This window comes from Piliocolobus tephrosceles, chromosome 2 (assembly GCF_002776525.5).
Source record: "Piliocolobus tephrosceles isolate RC106 chromosome 2, ASM277652v3, whole genome shotgun sequence".
Taxonomy (NCBI): Eukaryota; Metazoa; Chordata; class Mammalia; order Primates; family Cercopithecidae; genus Piliocolobus; species Piliocolobus tephrosceles.
Window position 1 is genome coordinate 159,120,991 of NC_045435.1, and position 20,011 is coordinate 159,141,001.

General features: G+C 44.5%; 1 protein-coding gene across 2 annotated transcripts in view; it reads right to left on the reverse strand.

The window, feature by feature from the left end:
- The window catches only part of STAG1 (stromal antigen 1), a 404,632-nt gene extending 396,071 nt beyond the window's left edge, over window positions 1-8,561 (reverse strand). For both annotated transcript variants that reach the window (XM_023187905.1, XM_023187904.2), the window contains exon 1: window positions 8,378-8,561. The gene's annotated coding sequence lies outside the window, so the exon portion shown is untranslated. The remainder of the gene's footprint in view (window positions 1-8,377) is intronic.
- Between the last annotated feature and the right edge of the window lie 11,450 nt (window positions 8,562-20,011).

A 20,011-nucleotide genomic window follows, 5' to 3' on the forward strand; every position in this document is an offset into this window, starting at 1 on the left:
AGGCGGAGGTTACAGCGAGCTAAGATTGCACCACCGCACTCCAGCCTGGGCAACAAGAATGAAACTCCCTCACCAAAAAAAAGATATATTAACAATACCAGTATTAAAGAAGAGATATCACTACAGATCCTATAGACATTAGAAGGATAGCAAGGAAATCTTATAAACTCCTGCCAATCAATTAAGTAAAATGAACAAATTTTCCTAAACTGACACAAGATGAAACAGACCAAAACTGACACAAGATGAAACAGAAAATTTGAATAGCCCTGTATCTACTATAGAAACTAAATTTGATTGTTATCAAAACCATCCCAAAAAGAAAATTTCAAGTCCAAATGGTATCACTGGTACATTCTAAAATTCCAGGAATAAGAACACCATTATACAAACTATTTCAGTAAATAGAGGGAACACTTCCCAACCTTTTTTATGAAACCATCATAACCCTAATACCAAAACCTGACAAGGACATTACAATAAAACTACAAAGCAATATGCCTAATGAAGAAATAGGCCAAAACTCCTATCAAAGTAATAGTAAATACAAAAGGGATACACGATACACTGTGACCAAGTTGGCTTATCCCAGTAACCAAATTTATTTTAACTTTCAAAAACCATTATTAATTTAACCATTCTACCACTAAAGACATTCAGTTTATTTCTGATTTTTGGCTACTGCAAATAAGGCTACTATGAACATTCTGTTCACACATCCTGGTACAAAAACATAAGGACTTTGGCCGGCCGTAGTGGCTCACGCCTGTAATCCCAGCACTTTGGGAGGCCGAGGCGGGCAGATCACCTGAGGTCAGGAGTTCAAGACCAGCCTGACCAACATAGAGAAACCCCGTCTCTACTAAAAGTACAAAATTAGCCAGATATAGTGGTGCATGCCTGTAATCCCAGCTACTCAGGAGGCTGAGGCAGAAGAATCGCTTGAACCAGGGAAGCGGAGGATGGGGTAAGCCGAGATTGCACTATTGCACTCCAGCCTGGGCAACAAGGGTGAAACTCCGTCTCAAAAATAAAAATACAAGGATTTCATTCATCAGGAATATAAAGACAGGAGTGTAACTCCTAGGGTTAAAATACATGAATCTTGAATTTACTAAATACTCTTACTAACATCTTTCCGAAAATGACTGTATCAATTTACACTGCTGTCAAAAGTGAGAAAGTAATTTCTCTACATTCTCACCAATACTTGATATTATCAGACTTTTTAATGTTTGTCAATCTGATGGAAGTGAAATGGTTTCTTCTCATGGCTCTACTTTGCACTTTCCGTTTTACCAATGATATTACAATTCAATACGTTTCCAAGTGTTAGTTGCTGTGAGTCATGATATTGCTTAGGTGAACTACAATCTGTTTTTTTTTTCTTTTGAGATAGAGTCTCACTCTGTCGCCTACGCTGGAGTGCAGTGGTGCAATCTCAACTCACTGCAACTTCCGCCTCCAGAGTTCAAGCGATTCTCGTGTCTCAGCCTCCCGAGCAGCTGGGACTACATGCACATGCCAGTACTCCCAGCTAATTTTTGTATTTTTAGTAGAGACGGGGTTTCGCCATGTTGGCCACACTGGTCTCCAATTCCTGACCTCAAGTGATTCATCTGCCTCAGCCTCCCAAAGTGCTAGGATTATAGGCATGGACCACCATTCTTAATAGCATTCTTAATAGAAAACATCAGAAAATATCAGAGTGCGCTGCATAAAGATTAAGTATTATTTCATGAAACTTTTATTTTCATTGTGTGTGTATGTGTGTGTTTGTACTGTGCCACAACGTAAAATGTTTTTGTAACTGCTAGCAAAAGCTAGAAAACAAGTTAAAAGCCATTGCTATTGTGTTTACAGCAAAATTCCATTGAAATTCTTGGACAACTAAATGGTACATCATTTTGGCCCATAGCACAAAGGAACGTATTTCATAAAGAAGGTAAGACATTCTCACATGACCCATAAATACATACACCCACTATGGACCCACAAAATTAAAAATAAAATAAAATAAACTGGGGGGGAAAGAAGGCAAGATTTACAACATCCTTTACTACTGACTGACAAAAAAAAGAGCAGCCATCCCCAACCTTTTTGGTACCAGGGACCAGGTTCATGGAAAAAAATTTTTCCACAGATGGGGTGGGGAATCAGAAGGGTTCAGGATAAACCTGTTCCACCTCAGATCATCAAGCATTAGATAAAGCATGCGACCTACATCCCCTGTATGCGCAGTTCACAGTAGAGTTTGCACTCATGACAATCTAACGCTCCCACTGATCTGACAGGAGGTGGATGGAGCACCGGTGGTAAAGCTAGCTCAACTGCCTCTCACCTCCTGCTGTGTAGCCCAGTTTCTACCAGGCCACAGACCAGTATGGGTCCACAGCCCAGGGGACCTGTGTTCTTGATTTAGAACACAGGTGTCCAATCTTTTGGCTTCCCTGGGCCACACTGGAAGAGGAATTGTTGTAGGACCTACATAAAATACACTAATGATAGCTAATAAGGTGAAAAACAAAACAAACCTCATGATGTTTTTAAAGAGTTTATGAAATTTGTGTTGAGCCACATTCAAAGTCATTCTGGGCTGCATGCAGCCCATGCGCCACAGGTTGGACAAGCTTGATTTAGAAGAGGAGGAGAAAAGTGTGAGGGAAGCAATAAGGGGTATGTTACATAAAGAAAAGATTCTATAAAACCAACTGAATTACAAGACACTTTCAGCACTAAAAGCCAGGAAGCTGACTGTCCTCTTAACCACCAAAATAACAGAAAATTTCCTATAGACACAATTCTAATTCCTTCCTCAAGGATCATCTCATTCTGTGACTTATGCAAAAACATCATTTTAGCTCTCTGCTTCCTAATTTTTCCCTACCACCCTAGCAAGAATCACCTAAATTCTAAAGATTTATATTTTTATTCAGTAAACAAAGATTTACCAAGCCCCTATTATATCATTTCTGTATTAAAACATATCTCCCTAGTAATTTTAATTCACAGTTATATCCTTTAAAGGAAGGGTGTCTAATCTTTTAGCTTCCCTGGGCCACACTGGAAGAACTGTCTTGGGTCACCCGTAAAATTAACTATAACTGATGAGCTCAAAAAACAAAAAATGCAAAAAAAAAAACTCACAATGTTTTAAGAAAGCTTATAAATTTGTGTTGGGCCATGGATTGGATAAGCTTGCTTTAAAGCTTGATTATCCTTGGCTAACCTGTCTTAATTCCCTTTGCGTGAAAATATTTTGCTTCTTGGACTGCTAAACCACATGCCATGACTAAACTTCTGCTGCCTTCTTTGTTCCACCAATAATACCATTACTCTGAGACTTGCAAATAACTATTCTCTTCATAAGGATTCTCTCCTCAGCCAGGTGCGGTGGCTCACTTTGGGAGACCAAGACAGGCGGATTGCCTGAGGTCAGGAGTTCGAGACTAGCCTGGCCTCAGGCGGGTGGTGAAACCCCATCTCTACTAAAAATACAAAAATTAACCAGGCAGCCAGGCACAGTGTCTCACGCCTGTAATCCCAGCACTTTGGGAGGCCGAGACAGGCGAATCACCTGTGGTCAGGAGTTCAAGACCAGCCTGACAAACATGGAAAAAACACTGTCTCTACTAAAAACACAAAATTAGCCAGGTGTGGTGGTGCGTGCCTGTAATCCCAGCTACTCAGGAGGCTGAGGCAGGAGAATCACTTGGACCTGGGAGGCGGAGGTTGCAGAGAGCCAAGATTGCACCACTGCACTCCAGCCTGGGGCAACAAGAGTGAAACTCTGTCTCAAGAAAAAAATAATAATAATTAGCTGGGCATGGTGGTGCATGCCTGTAATCCCAGCTACTCAGGAGGCTGGGGCAGGAAAATCACTTGAACCTGGGAGGTGGAGGTTGCAATGAGCTGAGATCGCACCACCACACTCCAGCCTGGGCAACAGAGCAAGACTCGTCTAAAAAAAAAAAAGAATTCTCTCCTCACAAGCTGCTAGACCAATCACACCACAGCAACTGTCTGATGCAACGACTGCGTGAATCTGCCACTTAACAGGAGTGTGATCCAAGGCATTTAAATTCCTTAACTTCGGCCACACACAGTGGCTCACGCCTGTAATCCCAACACCTTGGCCAAGGCAAGCTGATTACTTGAGGCCAGGAGTTTCAGACAAGCCTAGGCAACATGGCAAAACCTCATCTCTACACAAAATACAAAAATTAGCCGGGCGTAGTGGTACGTGCCTATAGTCTCAGCTACTGTAGGCCCCACCTGAGCCTGGGGAGGTTGAGGCTGTAGTGAACTATGACTGCACAACTGCACTCCAGCCTGAGCAACAGAGAAAACCTGTCTCGAAAAATAAAAAATAAATAAATTCCTTAACTTTTCTGAGATTCAATATCATAACAAAAACAGGTAAAACAAAAGGCATTAAGGAATGGCAAGAATTACATAATTTTTTAAAAATAAAAATAACTTACCGGGCGTGGTGGCTCATGCCTGTAATCCCAGCACTTTGGGAGGCCAAGGTGGACAGATGGTTTCAGGTCAAGAGTTTGAGACCAGCCTAGCCAACATGGTGAAACCCTGTCTCTACCAAATGTACAAAAAACTGGTCAGGCATGCTGGCGCATGCCCACAGTCCCAGTTATTCGGGAGGCTAAGGCACGTGAATCGCTTGAACCCAGGGGTGGAGGATGCAGTGAGCCTAGATCATGCCACTGTACTCTGGTCAGGGCACACTCAAAAAATAATAATTTTTTTTTTTTTCCTGAGACGGAGTCTCGCTCTGTCACCCAGGCTGGAGTGCAGTGGCGTGATCTCAGCTCACTGTAAGCTCCGCCTCCCAGGTTCAAGCAATTCTCCTGCCTTGGCCTCCTGAGTAGCTAGGATTACAAGCAAGTGCTACCATGCCTAGCTAATTTTTGTATTTTTAGTATAGACGGGTTTCACCATGTTGGTCAAGCTGGTCTCAAACTCCTGACCTCAGGTGATCCACCCACCTCAACCTCCCAAGGTGCTGGGATTATAGGCATTAGCCACCACACCGGACCAATAATAGTAATTTTTAAAAAATTTTTTTTAAAAAAGTGTTCCTACTGGCAGAAATGAAAGAAAAAAATAATTATATAAACTCCCTTCTCCCATTGCCTCCCTTCTTTATAACTTTTTTAATTTTCATTTTTATTTTAATTTCCTCTCAAAGCAATAAAATTATTTTATAGAGGAAGGCATGTAAACTAAGGTAACAGGAAATAGGGGAAAGAAAAAAGGTGAGGAAAAGGCAATATAAGTAAGAGTAAGCTGATGAAGTGGGGTTACTGTTCTGCCTATGTCCTCTCCTTGTATGTCCAGAATCTGAAGAGGTAAATGTGAAGATACTTATTTTCCCAGGCAGGCAAAATTCTTAAGGGCCGCCACTAACCCACACCCTTGTATCATCCCCTCCCCTTGAGTGTGGGAGAGACCTGTAGATATAACAGGATATCATTACTGTGGTTATGTTATATGACAAATATATGTTGCATATGTAATTAAGGTCCTCAATCAGTTAAGTTACCACAAAGGGCCTGACCTAATCTTTTAAGAGCTTTTAAAAGAGATCTTAAAGGGGAGTCAGAGGTCAGACACAGAGGAAATAGTGAGGCTGATTCCTGTTAGCCTGGATAAAAGCTAACAGCCATGTTGTGAACTATGTGGCCACAAGGCAAGGAACTGAGAGCAGTCCTTGGCCAACAGCTAACAACAAGATGGGGACTTCAGTCATACTATCACAAGGAAATTAATTGTGCCAACAAGTAGTGACCTTGAAAGACAACTCTGGCTGGGTACAGTGGCTCACACCTGTAATCCCAGCATTTTGGGAGGCTTAGGTGAGCAGATCACGAGTTGAAGAGATGTAGAACATCCTGGCCAACATGGTGAAACCCCATCTCTACTAAAAATACAAAAATTAGCTGGGCATGGTGGCGGGCACCTATAGTCCCAGCTACTTGGGAGGCTGAGGCAGGAGAATCGCTTGAACCTGGGAGGCGGAGGTTGCAATGAGCCAAGATTGCGCCACTGCACTCCAGCCTGGCGACAGAATGAGATTCCATCTCAAATAGATTCAAAAATAAACAAACTAATACACCCCCCCTCAATACGGATATAAAGATACAGGACAAAACAACAAATAAAACGGGAAACAAGAATCTATCTTTCCCAGAGTACATTATTTCTTCTCACAGCACTGAGATTATGAACATATAGAGAGTCAGAATCAAGGAAAAAATATTAAAACTGTATAAAATTCTGTAAATTTTAAGTTATAGCAATTAAATGTGTGTTTTTCACAGACATCTTGTTACACAACCACCATAAGATACTATCCCCATTCTGTTTTTTTTAAAGAGATGGGGTCTCGTATGTTGCCCAGGCAGGCCTCAAACTCTTGGGTTTAAGGGTTCCTCCTGCCTCACTACAGAGTAGCTGGAACTACATACAGGAGTGCACCACCAGGCCCGGCTCCCCATTTTTAGACATAAAGAAAGTAAGGTTCAAAGAGGTAACATCCTTAACATCACAAACCCAGGGGATGTTCAAAGTAACTTCGGTCCAGGACCCACTCCTCCCCTACACCATAGTGCCCTTAAGGCTTTAAAAGAGTCAATCAAATCTAACCATTTTATTAGTCTCTTCAAAGGAGGCAATCCTAGTAACACAACAAACTTCCATATTTTGCATCTATTTAAATACTCCTTAACTTTATCAGAACATCAAAACTGAAATGGATACAGAAAAATTTCCACTCAAAAGTAGTTCGTTTGTGAAAAATGACCACTGTTAGATCACTTGAATTAATTTAGTTTACTCCAAGTACGTTTTAAATATGTAAAAGAAAAAAACGTGGCAAAACACCTGTAGATCTTCTACAACTTTATTTAGGTAACAATTTGTCTTATAAGTATTCTTAATCATCCAAAGCAAGGAAATAACATTCTGCTTCTTTCCATTCCATATTTCCCTGCTTGGTTAAAATGTTTTAGTCTGAATTCTTCATACATTATGAATATAACAACAAGGTACATTATATTACCATAAAATAAACAAGTTATTTTTATTTTCACTGTTCTGTATATTTCCCTAACTGCTTCACCATCAGAACGTGCAATTTTCTTAAAGCGCAAGGAAAACTAAAATGTAGAGTCACATTCAAATTCCACATAAGTTACAAATCACACAACTTTGTGCCAATTCAGATATTTCCTCGTGTAAACTATTTTTGCAAAGATGCAAAATAGTCTTTCTAGTCAGAACCACGAGAAAAAAACTCTATCCATCTTAACACCAACTTTCACAGCAAAAAAAAATTTTTTTTTTAATCACAAATTGCATTGTTTTTTGTAAGTGTACAAAACCATCCCATGACTTATATGCCTGGAGCACGATTCCCTGCAATGTGAAGAGAATCGACAACATTTCAAATGTGGGTAGATGGGGGTGATGTGACAATCCTAAAACCTGAAAATTTCTTAGTATCCATATCACACAAGCAGCACCCAGTTCGGACCCTGCAAACGAGGCTCAGGTCCAACTCCAAGCACTCTAGTTTCCCACCCCGCCCCCACCCCGAGAAAGGAGGGAAAACAACTTTTATTGGCCTCGTCTCTCAGGGGACTGGCAAACTGGCGGGGTAGTGCTTGGGCCTGGACACGTTTCACAAGGAGGCCCCCGTCGGGTGCTGAGAGGGCAGATAGCTGGAAAGCCCAGCATGGACGCCCCATCTCCTCCAGCCGCCACCCCCCTGCCCCACCCCGCCAACAAGAAGCCTAGGCCAGCCGACCCGCCGAGCGACCCCCCAGGCCTCTCCGCTGAGATGAACTCGTTGTCATGTGACGCCGCCGCCGCTAAAACACCGCAGAAACGCAAGTCGGCGGGCGGCGGAAGGCATTCGCGCCAGCCCGCCTCGGCCCGGCCCCGCTGGGCGCGGGCGAGTCCCGAGAGGCCGGACGATGGGGGGAGGGCGGGCTTGGCGGCGGGCCCGAGCGCGCCACAAAGGCTTCCGCGCCTGTCGCCGTAGTGCCCGGGCGGGCGGGGGCAAAATTTTCGGTGCCCGCGGGAGGGGTAGCAAGCGACGAAGACGCCTGGGTGCCCCGCGCCCACAGACGCCTCTCCGAGCACTCGGACGGCCCACGACCGCCGCACCCCGCACAGGCCCGCGCGGCCTCCCTCCCCCGCACGGGGCCCGCGCCCAGCCCGCCCGCTCCCCGCTCGCGCTCTCTCGCTCTCGCCCGGCCTCCATCTTGGATCGGCGCTTTCAGCCCCCGCGCCGCTGCCGCCGCATTCCCCCTCTTTCCCGCCCCCCGCCGCCGTCGCCGCCGCCCGCACTCACCTCAGCTGCCCATCCGGGCGCCGCCGGCCGTCGACCTAGTTTCCCCCCAAAAGTCTCCGGTGTGTTATTCCCGATGTGGGGGGGTTGTTACGGGGTGGTCGCCGGGGGTTCGGGAGCGGGGGCCGCGCCTTCAACGGAGCTGCAATCCTAACCCGCCATCTGGTGGCATTTTCCACACGCCAATGGCGCCGCTGCAGACTTGGGTCCGGACCGCCCTCTGCTGGCCGCAGTGCTCACTGCCTTGCTGACGGGACGGGCCTGCCCGGAAAGGGGAGGGAGCTGAGGCGCGAGCTAGGGGCCGCGGCAGGGGCGCGCGCAAACGCTTTCCTGTGGGGATTGCGCGCACGCGCACCTGCGGGGCGGGAAACGTGGCCGCTGCGTGGCGGCCCCGCCCCCACACGGAGCGCTCGCGCAGTTCAGCCAATCGCGAGCAGCGTAGGCTTCTGGATAAGGGCGCTATGGTCGGTTCTTGGGCCGCCCGAGGCGGGCGGAAGAACGGCCACGGTGGCGCCTGCGCGTCCGGCTCTCCGAGTTGCCGCCCGCCATTTTTGGAGCTTCTTGGAGACCTAGGCAGGAACCCATCCCGGGTTCCTTCACCGAGGCTCCTCCCTAGGTCTCAGGGCCGGCGCTTTCCTCTGTCCCCGCCCGGCTCCTGCTGCCCCCACCCACAGCTCTCGAGACGCCCTGCGGAAACCCGAGGGTGAGGCAGCTCAGATCTCTGCTCCCACTTGGATTTAGCAAGGGCCTCAGAGCTTAGCATTATATTTGCGATTTACAGTTGACAAGCGCTTTCACCAGGCGAGAGTGAAAAGGTTTCAAAGGAACTGTTGGGGACTTCCCTCGCCATTAGTCTAGACGAAACACTGCCCGCCCCAGGCCGATTGGCGTCATCCTGCCTCTGTAAAGCACATCCTCTCCGTGGTGCCGGCTTTGCATAAGGCGGCAGCATTGGCTAGTTTGTGAGAAGAAAATATAACCAGACTGAGAAAATAGACTCAGCTGTGAAATTGTTTTTCTCCTTCCGCAACCTAGGACTACTTTCAGTAGCTCTGAGATAAACATGAGAATCTTAGCCTTCTAGATGCCAAAAGAGAAATAATCACTAAGGTGAAATAATTAACAAACTATTTATGTTGAACGTCACCTCTTCCCTGATCTCCACCTGCCCCTCTATGGTTATGGATCCCTACCTTTCACCTGCTTACAACTTTTTACACAAAAGTGAATCCTTACTCTACTGGATCATTAGCCCCATATCTGACTAACTGCTCTATCGCTATAGCCAGCTCTATTTTAGTATAGTATCGCTCAACTACTTTATAGTCTTCAGGGCCTATCTCCAACAGGTTACCCCTATTTGCGGTTTCTCAAGGGTTTGCAAGATGTGTGGCTTTTCGCTGGAGGAAGTCGTAACTGTCCAGATTGGATATGACTTCGTGACTGGACTCCTACTTATAATTTTCCTGGGTTTTTTTCTAATCTCTGGCTGATTTCCTATCCTATTTTCCACAAAGACTGTTGCAAGCTTTCCATGTTATTAAAGATGCCAGTCCCAGCCCATACTAATAGATAAATTCATCTAGTTTCCTGGGCTCAAAGCTATGGGACTCCAATTCTGATTTGACATTCCCTCCATAATAAAATATCTGTGACCACCTCCTGTTTGTGATCTCAAAACGTCTAACCAAATTAACCCAGAACCCTTTTCCTTCTCTCCAAAGCCACCCCCTCTGCCTGAAACTATGCCATCCCTTCCCACCTCCTTCTTCAACCACTACTTTTCTAGAGCCTTATATCTTCGTATCCACTGTCTTCTTCCTTTCTGTTTCTCAGAAGTTTCTGTTGTCTTGGCTGGGTGCAGTGGCTCACGCCTGTAATCCCAGCACTTTGTGTGGCCGAGGCGGGCAGATAACATGAGGTCAGGAGTTTGAGACCACCCTGGCCAACATGGTGAAACCCTGTCTCTACTAAAAATACAAAAATTAGCCAGGCGTGGTGGTGTGCTCCTGTAATGCCAGCTACTCTGGAGGCTGAGGCAGGAGAATCTCTCGAACCCGAGAGGTGGAGGTTGCAGTGAGCCGAGATCACGCCACTGCACTCCAGCCTGCGCGACAAGAGTGAGACTCTGTATAAAAAAAAAAAAAAAAAAAAGTTTCTTTTTTTTTTTTTTAATTCAGTGATGTTACTCCCTTCGGTTGCTATACTATCAACCTTCCTTTCATTGATACATTTCTCAAAAGAAACAGTTACAGTTTTCACCAATCCCCATCCCCTACTTGAAACGCTTTTTCCCTTTCTTTTAAGACACTTCCCTGGATCTACACCTACCTAGTTTGCTGGTCTCCTGATTTCTTTGCTAGCACCTCCTCTTTCCTCAATCTGTTCTCTACTACATGCCTTCACTTAGGTCTCCCAAAATTAGTCTGTTCTTGATTTTTCCTTAACTGAGGTTCCTCGTGTTCAGCTACTTGCCAGAAAGCTGCAGCTCAAAACACTTAAAATAATTCATCTTTCTTATTTGAATTTCCTAATTTATCCTAACATTGTAATTTCAGCATAGTATAGTGATTAAGAACACGAACTGTGAAACCAGACTGCTCTGGAAAGCTTTGTAACCTTAGGCAAATCTCTCTCTGTCTCAGTTTCCTCAGCTGCAAAATGGAAATAACAACAATACCAATCTCATAGGGTTGTTATGAGTATTAAACTATTTAATATTTATATATTATAGAAATGCCATCAGCATTATTACATTTATTGTTTTTAATCTTACTAAGAACTTTGTAGCATTTTTTTAAGTCCGAGGGCATGGGTAATCAACTTTCTAAGTTTATACAAGTCTAAAATTGTATTTTGCCCTCACACTTAATAATTGAGCTGGTGTTTATAAATAATTACATAGCGCCCTAGGCTCTAAATTGTAGGGCCAGACTTGATTCTTTTCTTTCAAAAAAGCCTAAGTCCCATCATACCTCATTCAAATGGCTTGCTTTTTCTTCTACTGCTGCCATCCTTATTCAGACCCCTCTCCCCTCCCATTGCCTTACACCAGAACTATTGTAATAGCCTTCTAAACACCTCTCCCTTCATTCACCTCCCTTGTGTTTATTTGTGTTTATTTGTTTGTTTTTGAGACAGGGTCTTGCCGTGTTGCCAAGGCTGAAGTGCAGTGGTGCAGTCATAGCTCACTGCAGCCTCTAATTCTTAGACTCACGTGATTCTCACACCTCAGCCTCACTAGGTCTAGAGGTAGATGCCATTGACCTACCTTCCCTCTACTGCCCACTCCTGCTTCACTTCCCTTTTAAAAATGCAACATTGTATACCTACACAAAAGCGTTCTGTGATTCCTATGGCTTAAAAGATATCATCTAAAATAGTTAATGACATTCAAGGCATGCCTTGATATTTTTTCTTTTTTTTTCTCTATTTCGTTACAAATTATTCACACTAGCTGACCTGTCTGATCAATCATAAATGTAAGTGAAAGGCAGATTTATTCATCCTTTACTTATCTGGTAAGGTAAAGTAATAAAGGTCCCACAACATGTTGACTTTGTTACAGAATTACATATAAAAGCAGAGGCTGCTTTTTACGAAATTCTTTTTTTTTTTTCCTGGACAGAGTTTTGATCTTGTTGCCCAGGCTGGAGTGCAATGGAGCAATCTTGGCTCACTACAGCCTTCGCCTCCCAGGTTCAAGCAATTCTGCTGCCTCAGCCTCCTGAGTAGCTGGGATTACAGGCATACGCCACCACACCCGGCTAATTTTGTATTTTTAGTAGAGACGGGGTTTCTCCATGTTGGTCAGGCTGGTTGCGAACTCCCGACCTCGGGTGATCGGCCCGCCTCAGCTTCCCAAAGTGCTGGGATTACAGGCCTGAGCCACCGCGCCTGGCCAACAAAATTCTTAAGATTCCAATTCTCTTGGCAAGAATTTTCAAACACAACTTTTATTAACAGCTTCAAGTAATACATATGATCAAAATATTATTGAGGCACAGAAAAATGATTCCCCAAAATACAGCACTTCAGCATGCTGAATGCTTTGAAAATTGAAAGCCCTCAGAATCAAGGTCTGTTTCTGACCTTTCCCTGTCTCCCTGATCCTCTTTCCCGAAGCACCAAGGGTACAGTTTCTTTGGAATTTCCTTATCTGACCAAGAAAGCTTTTTTACAAAAGAAATGCAGTGTTGGCAGGGCATGGTGGCTCATGCCTGTAATCCTAGCATTTGGGGAGGTCGAGGCGGGTGGATCACCTGGGGTCAGGAGTTTGAGACATGCCTGGCCAACATGGTGAAACTCTGTCTCTACTAAAAAAACAAAAATCAGTCAAGCATGGGCATGGTGGTGCGTGCCTGTAGTCCAGCTACCACAGAGGCTGAGGCAAGAGAATCGCTTGAACCTGGGAGGCGGAGGTTGCAGTGAGCCAAAATTGCACCACTGCACTGCAGCCTGGGTGACAGAACAAGACTGTGTCTCAAAAAAATAAATAAATAATAAATAAAAAGAAGAAATGCAATGTTGTAAAACTCCCTCCCTAGTAATCTCATCAAATAACCAGGAAATATCAACCACTAGAGAAGAGATTGAGAGTCACCATGACTTTTTATCTGTTCTTCTGAGGGCAGCTCCAAGGGATTACCTGGAGGACTTTATCTGTATAATAAGACAATCCTTGTTCCTGTGCAGCTCTACACCTCACCTTCCCATTAATGTCTGCCTTCCACCTCCAAAGTCCATTTGTTCTCCCTAATGACTTGCTGTCACTCAAAAGAATTGTCTACATTCTCCATCTCTCCCTTCCCTTATGAAAAAGGGTATATAAGTTTCTTTACCACACTAAATAATGGGTAATCACTCTGGATTATTCACACACACACACATGTTAATTTAAAATTTCTGGTTTTTTTGAAACAGGATCTCACTCAGCCACCCAGACTAGAATGCAGTGGCACTATCACAGCTCACTGAAGCCTAAAAGTCCTGGGCTCAAGCGATCCGCCTCCCAAGTAGCTGGGACTACAGGCACACACCACCATGCCCACTAATTTAAAAAAAAAAAAAAATCTTTGTAGAGACAAGGTCTCACTATGTTGTCCAGGCTGGTCTCAAACTACTGGACTCAAGCAATTCTCCCTACTTGGCCTCCCAAGATGCTGAGATTACAGGTGTGAGCCACTGTGCCCAGCCTAATGTGACTGTCGTCAGTTGATTTTTCAGCAAACCTTCAGCAGAGGGAAAACTTCCCTTTGTTATTACATATAAAAGTTTTCCCTTCACCCCTCAGTATGAAAAAGAATGTACTTCAGACACATGGCCATCAGAACTTTATTTCAACTCAATCTCTTAGCCAACTTGGTCCAAAAGTAGGTATTTAATGTTATAAATAGAAAAACAATGCACTCTATAGCCTATGAAATGGGAAGACATTGCACAGGGGTTGCAATAGTTTATTTTAAAAGATTTTTATATAGTGTTGTTTTACCAGGAGCTTTAGATTGTTTTTCTTGTTTTCCTTGCAAATATGCCAAATTGTGTTTCTGAAAATGCATTAGTTATAATTAACATTTATGAACCAACAACATGAAAAACTTTGCCTTATTACCCAAAGAATTAGTTTCTGATTGTGTAGTTTGCAGTTTCTTTAAAATCTGAGCCAGACTTATGTATTTTTTCTCCCTGGATAATTTTAGCACACAAAAGATTTCAGTTATTCATGGCCTTCCAGTTAGAGTAAGACACATTAAATCAACTTTTTTTGCATGAGGATAATGGTGATATTTCTTGCACAGAAAGGATTTTTAAAGTAAAATTTGGGCTGGGTGCAGTGGCTCATGCCTGTAATCCCAGCACTTTGGGAGGCCAAGGTGGGCAGATCACCTGAAGTCAGGAGTTCGAGACCTGGCCAACATGGTGAAACTCCATCTCTACTAAAACCCAAAAATTAGCCAGGCATGGTGGCGCACACCTGTAATCCCAGCTACTCGAGAGGCTGAGGCAGGTGGCAGGAGAATAGGTTAAATCCATGAGGCAGAGGTTGCAGTGAGCCGAGATCATGCCACTGCACTCCAGCGTGGCAGACAGAGTGAAACTCCATCTCAAAAAAATAAAATAAAATTTGATTTGTCATTCTTCCCTTTCCTTCCCCTTTTGCAGAGTTCCAAGTGCAATTGCTTGATATCTAGAGCAAAGACAAGTCTTCTGATCAAGGTTCCTCACCCTTCATTTTTACCACCTTCACAAACCCTGTGTTTCAGGGATCGTGGCCACTGTCTCATCTTAATCGCCCCCAAATCAAGTATTCCTTTGCATTTTTCAATTGATCACAAGGCATTTGTTCTTTCTTACATTGGTAGACCTTTGCAAATATCAGAAATAATTTTCCCTTCTTTTCTATTCTTGCAATTAAGGTGTGCTGCCAATTGGTGTCAGTAATATGCCATGGTGTCCTCCCTACGGGATTTAAACTATTATTTTTCCTTTTTTTTTTTTTGGACACAGAGTCTCGCTCTATTGCCCATGCTGGAGTGCAATGGCACGATCTCAGCAAACTGCAACCTCCGCCTCCTGGGTTCAAGCAGTTCTCCTGCCTCAGCCTCCCAAATAGCTGGGATTACAGGTGCCCGCCACCATGCCTGGCTAATTTTTGTATTTTTAGTAGAGACAGGGTTTCACCATGTTGGCCAGGCTGGTCTCAAACTTCTGACCTCAGGTGATCCGCCCACCTCGGCCTCCGAAAGTGCTTGAATTACAGGCATGAGCCACTGCGCCCAGCCTGAAAACACTATTCTTTCTAAAACTGAGCAAGCAGCCAGGCACAGTGACTCACACCTGTAATCACAGCACTGTAGGAGGTGGAGACAGGCAGATCTCTTGAGGCCAGTAGTTCAAGACCAATCTGGGCAACATATGGAGACCCCCATCTGTATAAAAAATAAAAAATTATCTGGGCAGGATGGGGCACACCTGTAGTCCCAGCTACTTGTGAGACTGAGGTGGGAAGATCACTTAAGTGAGTCATGATGATGCCACTGCACTCTAGTCTGGGTGACACAGCAAGACCCTATCTCAGATAGACAGACAGACAAATGTATAACTAAATCAATAAATTCTGCCCCATTGTTGGTAATAAGATGGTAAGAGGGATCCAGAATACTTCCCCTTTCAGAATCAATTACGTGGTTATAGGCAAAACTCTATTCCCAAAAAGCAGAGGATCAGAATTGCTCAGATTTTTTTTAAAATAAATCTCAGCCGGGCACGTTGGCTCATGCCTGTAATCCCAGCACTTTGGGAGGTGGAGGTGGGCGGATCACAAGGTCAGGAGATCAAGACCATCCTGGCTAACACAGTGAAAACCCCTCTCTACTAAAAATACAGAAAATTAGCCAGGCGTGGTGGTGGGCGCCTGTAGTCCCAGCTACTCAGGAGGCTGAGGCAAGAGAATGACAAGAACCCAGGAGGCGAAGCTTGCAGTGAGCCGAGATCGCACCACAGCATTCCAGCCTGAGGGACAGAGCAAGGCTCCGTCTCAAAGAAAAAAAAAAGGAAATCTCACAGGCAGAGGGCTGGAACTAGCGTGGGTAGGAGCTAAGAGTTATTATTTAGAGACTCAAGTGCCAGTAGAACAACCATTTTCTTAGTCCAAGTTTCTTGGTATCCTTGGGATTCCACTTCATGGCTTATTTCAAAAGACCTGTATGAGGCCTGGGCTACTTTGAGGAATCACCCCTCTTTTTTGTTTGTTTGTTTGTTTGTTTGTTTTTTAAGTCAGAGTCTTGCTGGATTGCCCAGACTGGAGTTCAGTGGCATGATCTTGGCTCACTGCAACCTCCACCTCCCAGGTTCAAGTGATTATCCTGGTCTCAGCCTCCTGAGTAGCTGGAATTACAGGCACACACCACCATGCGTAGCTAATTTTTGTATTTTTAGTAGAAACAGGGTTTCACCATTTTGGCCAGATTGGTCTCAAACTCCTGACCTCAGGTGATCCGCTGGCCTCGGCCTCTCAAAAAAAGTGTTGGGATTACAGGCCTAAGCCACTGCACCAGGCCTGGGAATCATTCTTGATAGAATAGCTATCTAAAACATTGTTTCCATATAGGCAGGAAAACCAGCCTCTCATTTTATTTTCAGTAAAAGAAATGCACAATGGCAACAAATAAAAGGATACAAAATAAATTGTAACATATCAAACAGGACAAAAGAACTTATGTTGAAAAGCAACCAAGCTTCATCCTAACTCCACCTCCAGGGCCACTGCCCAAGGATAACATCTTTTACATGTTTTTATTTGTTTGTTTGGAATTACTTCAGTATTTCTAAATACACTCATATCAAATTTAGACAAAATCTAATGACTCCCTGCATACCCACTGGTCCAATATTTAACAGTTACATTAAATTTGCATCTGTTGTCGGTTTTCTTTGCAACTTTTTTTTTCTTTTTTCCTTTTGGAGACAGAGTCTCCCCCTTATCCAGGCTAGAGTGCAGTGGCCTGATCTTGGCTCACTGCAACTTCTGCCTCCCAGGTTCAAGCATTTCTCCTGCCTCAGCCTCCTGAGTAGCTGGGATTACAGATGTGCGCCACCATGACCAGGTAATTTTTGTATTTTTTTTCTTTTTTTCTTTTTTTTTTTTTTGAGACGGAGTCTTGCTCAGTCACCCAGGCTGGAGTGCGGTGATGCAATCTCAGCTCACTGCAAGCTCCGCCTCCTGGGTTCACGCCATTCTCCTGCCTCAGCCTCCCGAGTAGCTGGGACTACAGGCGCCCGCCACCACACCCGGCTAGTTTTTTTGTATTTTTAGTAGAGATGGGGTTTCACTGTGTTAGCCAGGATGGTCTCGATTTCCTGACCTCCTGATCCGCCCATCTCAGCCTCCCAAAGTGCTGGGATTACAGGGTGAACCACCACGCCCGGCCAATTTTTGTATTTTTAGTGAAGACAGGGTTTCACCATGTTGATCAGGCTTCTCTCAAACTGACCTCAGGTGGTCTGCCTGCCTCAGCCTCCCAAAGTGCTGGGATTACGGGTGTGAGCCACCACGCTTCTTTGTAACTTTGAATACAAGATAAAACACTAGATAACATTTTAACTTTAGATAGTATTACAGCTCTCCACTGTTAACACCACCATTCTTCCTTCACACCTTCTCACCTCCCTTAAACCCAAGAAGTCTTTTGTGTTTTGTCCATAGGTCGACACAGTTAATAGCCAACTTCCAGACTAAGGAGTGTGCTAGGATTACATTTTCTCTTTTACACAACCACCAAACTGCTGTGAAAACCACTAGAAAACCACTCAAAGGAAAATGTAGAGGGCATCAGGATCAAATGGATTATCTTCCCTTATTAACAATTGCCCAAATATCTTTGCTTCATATTTAGATCACAAACGGGCTGGGCACAGTGGCTCACACCTGTAATCCTAACACTTTGGGAGGCCAAGGTGTTAGCAGATCACTTGAGCCTGGGAGTTCAAGACTAGCCTGGAAAACATGGTGAAATCCTGGCTCTACAAAGAAATACAAAAAATTAGCTGGGTGTGGTGGCACACACCTATAGTCCCAGCTGCTCAGGAGGCTGAGGTGGGAGGATCTCTTGAGCCTGGGAATTCAAGGCTGCAGTAAGCCATGATAGCATCACTGTACTCCAGCCTGGGTGACAGAGAGACAAAATAAAACAACAACAACAACAACAAACAAACTTCCCCGTCTCTACTAAAAATACAAAAATCAGCTGGGCATGGTGGCAGGTGCCCATAATCCCAGCTACTCAGGAGGCTGAGGCAGGACAATCACTTGAATCCAGGAGGCGGAGGTTGCAGTAAGCCAAGATTGCACAGTTGCACTCCAGCCTGCGTGACAAGAGCAAGACTACGTCTCAAACAAAAAAAGCAAACTTGCATGGCTTTGTTTTTCCTGGAGTTTTAAATTGCCCTTTTGCCTCCTGAATATTTTACCTAATTTATCATATCAAGTTTTTCCATTTACAGAGATACTTTCTCTTTTGCCCCCGGTACATACCCCTGAAGAACGTTTGGCCTTCTGCCTCCATTTAATCTAATTGTTCTTTAATCCTGCTGTACCACTGAGGACTTCCCTTTACTGCACTCCAAAGTTAGAGCCACTCTTTTCTAGTGTCTATGTTTGCGATACGGTTTGGCTGTGTCCCCACTCAAATCTCATCTTGAATTGTGGCTCTCACAATTCCCATGTTTTGTGGGAGGGACCTCGTGGGAGGTAACTGAATCAAGAGGGGTGAATCTTTCCCATGCTATTCTTGAAACAGTGAATAAGTCTCATGAGATCTGACGGTTTTGTAAAGGGGAGTTTCCCTGCACAAACTCTCTTCTCTTGTCTGCCACCATGTAAGAGGTACCTTTCACTTCTGCCATGATTGTGAGGCCTCCCCTGCCACATGAAACTATGAGTTCATTAAACCTCTTTCTTTTGTAAATTTCCCAGTCTCTGGTATGTCTTTTATCAGCAGTGTGAAAATGGACCAATACAGTAAATTGGTACCAGAAGAGTGGGGCACTGCTGAAAAGATACCCGAAAATGTGGAAGCAACTTTGGAACTGGGAAACAGGCAGAGGTTGGAACAGTTTGGAGGGCTCAGAAAAAGACAGGAAAATGTGGGGAAGTTTGGAAATCCCTAGAGACTTGTTGAATGGCTTTGGCCAAAATGCTGATAATGATATGGACAATGAAATTCAGGCTGAGGTGGTCTCAGATGGAGATGAGGAATTTGTGGGAACTACAGCAAAGGTGACTCTTGTTATGTTTAAGCGAAGAGACTGGTAGCATTTTGTCCCTGCCCTAGAGATTTGTGGAACTTTGACTTGAGAGAGATGATCTCAGGTGTCTGGCAGAAGAAATTTCTAAGCAGCAAAACATTCAAGAGGTGACTTGGGTGCTGTTAAAGGCATTCAGTTTTCAAAGGGAAGTAGAGCATAAAACTTCAGAAAACTTGCAGCCTGGCGATGAGATAGAAAAGAAAATCCCATTTTCTAAAGAGAAATTCAAGCAGGCTGCAGAAATCTGCATAAGTAACGAAGAGCCAAATGTTAATCACCAAGACAATGGGGAAAATGTCTCCAAAGGCCGGACACAGTGGCTCACACCTGTAATCCCAGCACTTTGGGAGGCTGAGGCAAGTGAATCACTTGAGGTCAGGAGTTAGAGACCAGCCTGGCCAACATGGTGAAACTCTGTCTCCACTAAAAATACAAAAAAAAAAAAAAAAAAAGCTGGGCGTGGTGGCACACACCTGTACTTCCAGCTACTTGGGAGGCTGAGGAGGGAGAACCGCTTGAACACAGGAGGCAGAGGTTGCAGTGAGCCAAGATTGCACCATTGCACTCCAGGGCAACAGAGAGAGACTTCATCTTAAAAAAGAAAAAAAAGGCACGTCATAGACCTTTGCAGCAGCCACTCCCGTCACAGGCCTGGAGGCCTAGGAGGAAAAAATGGTTTCATGGACCAGTCCAGGGTCCCTCTGCTCTGTGCAGTCTAGGGACTTGGTACACTGCATCCCAGCCACTCCAGCCACGACTAAAAGGGGCCAAGGTACAGCTCAGGCTATGGCTTCAGAGGGTTCAAGCCCCAAGCATTGGCAGCTTCCAGAT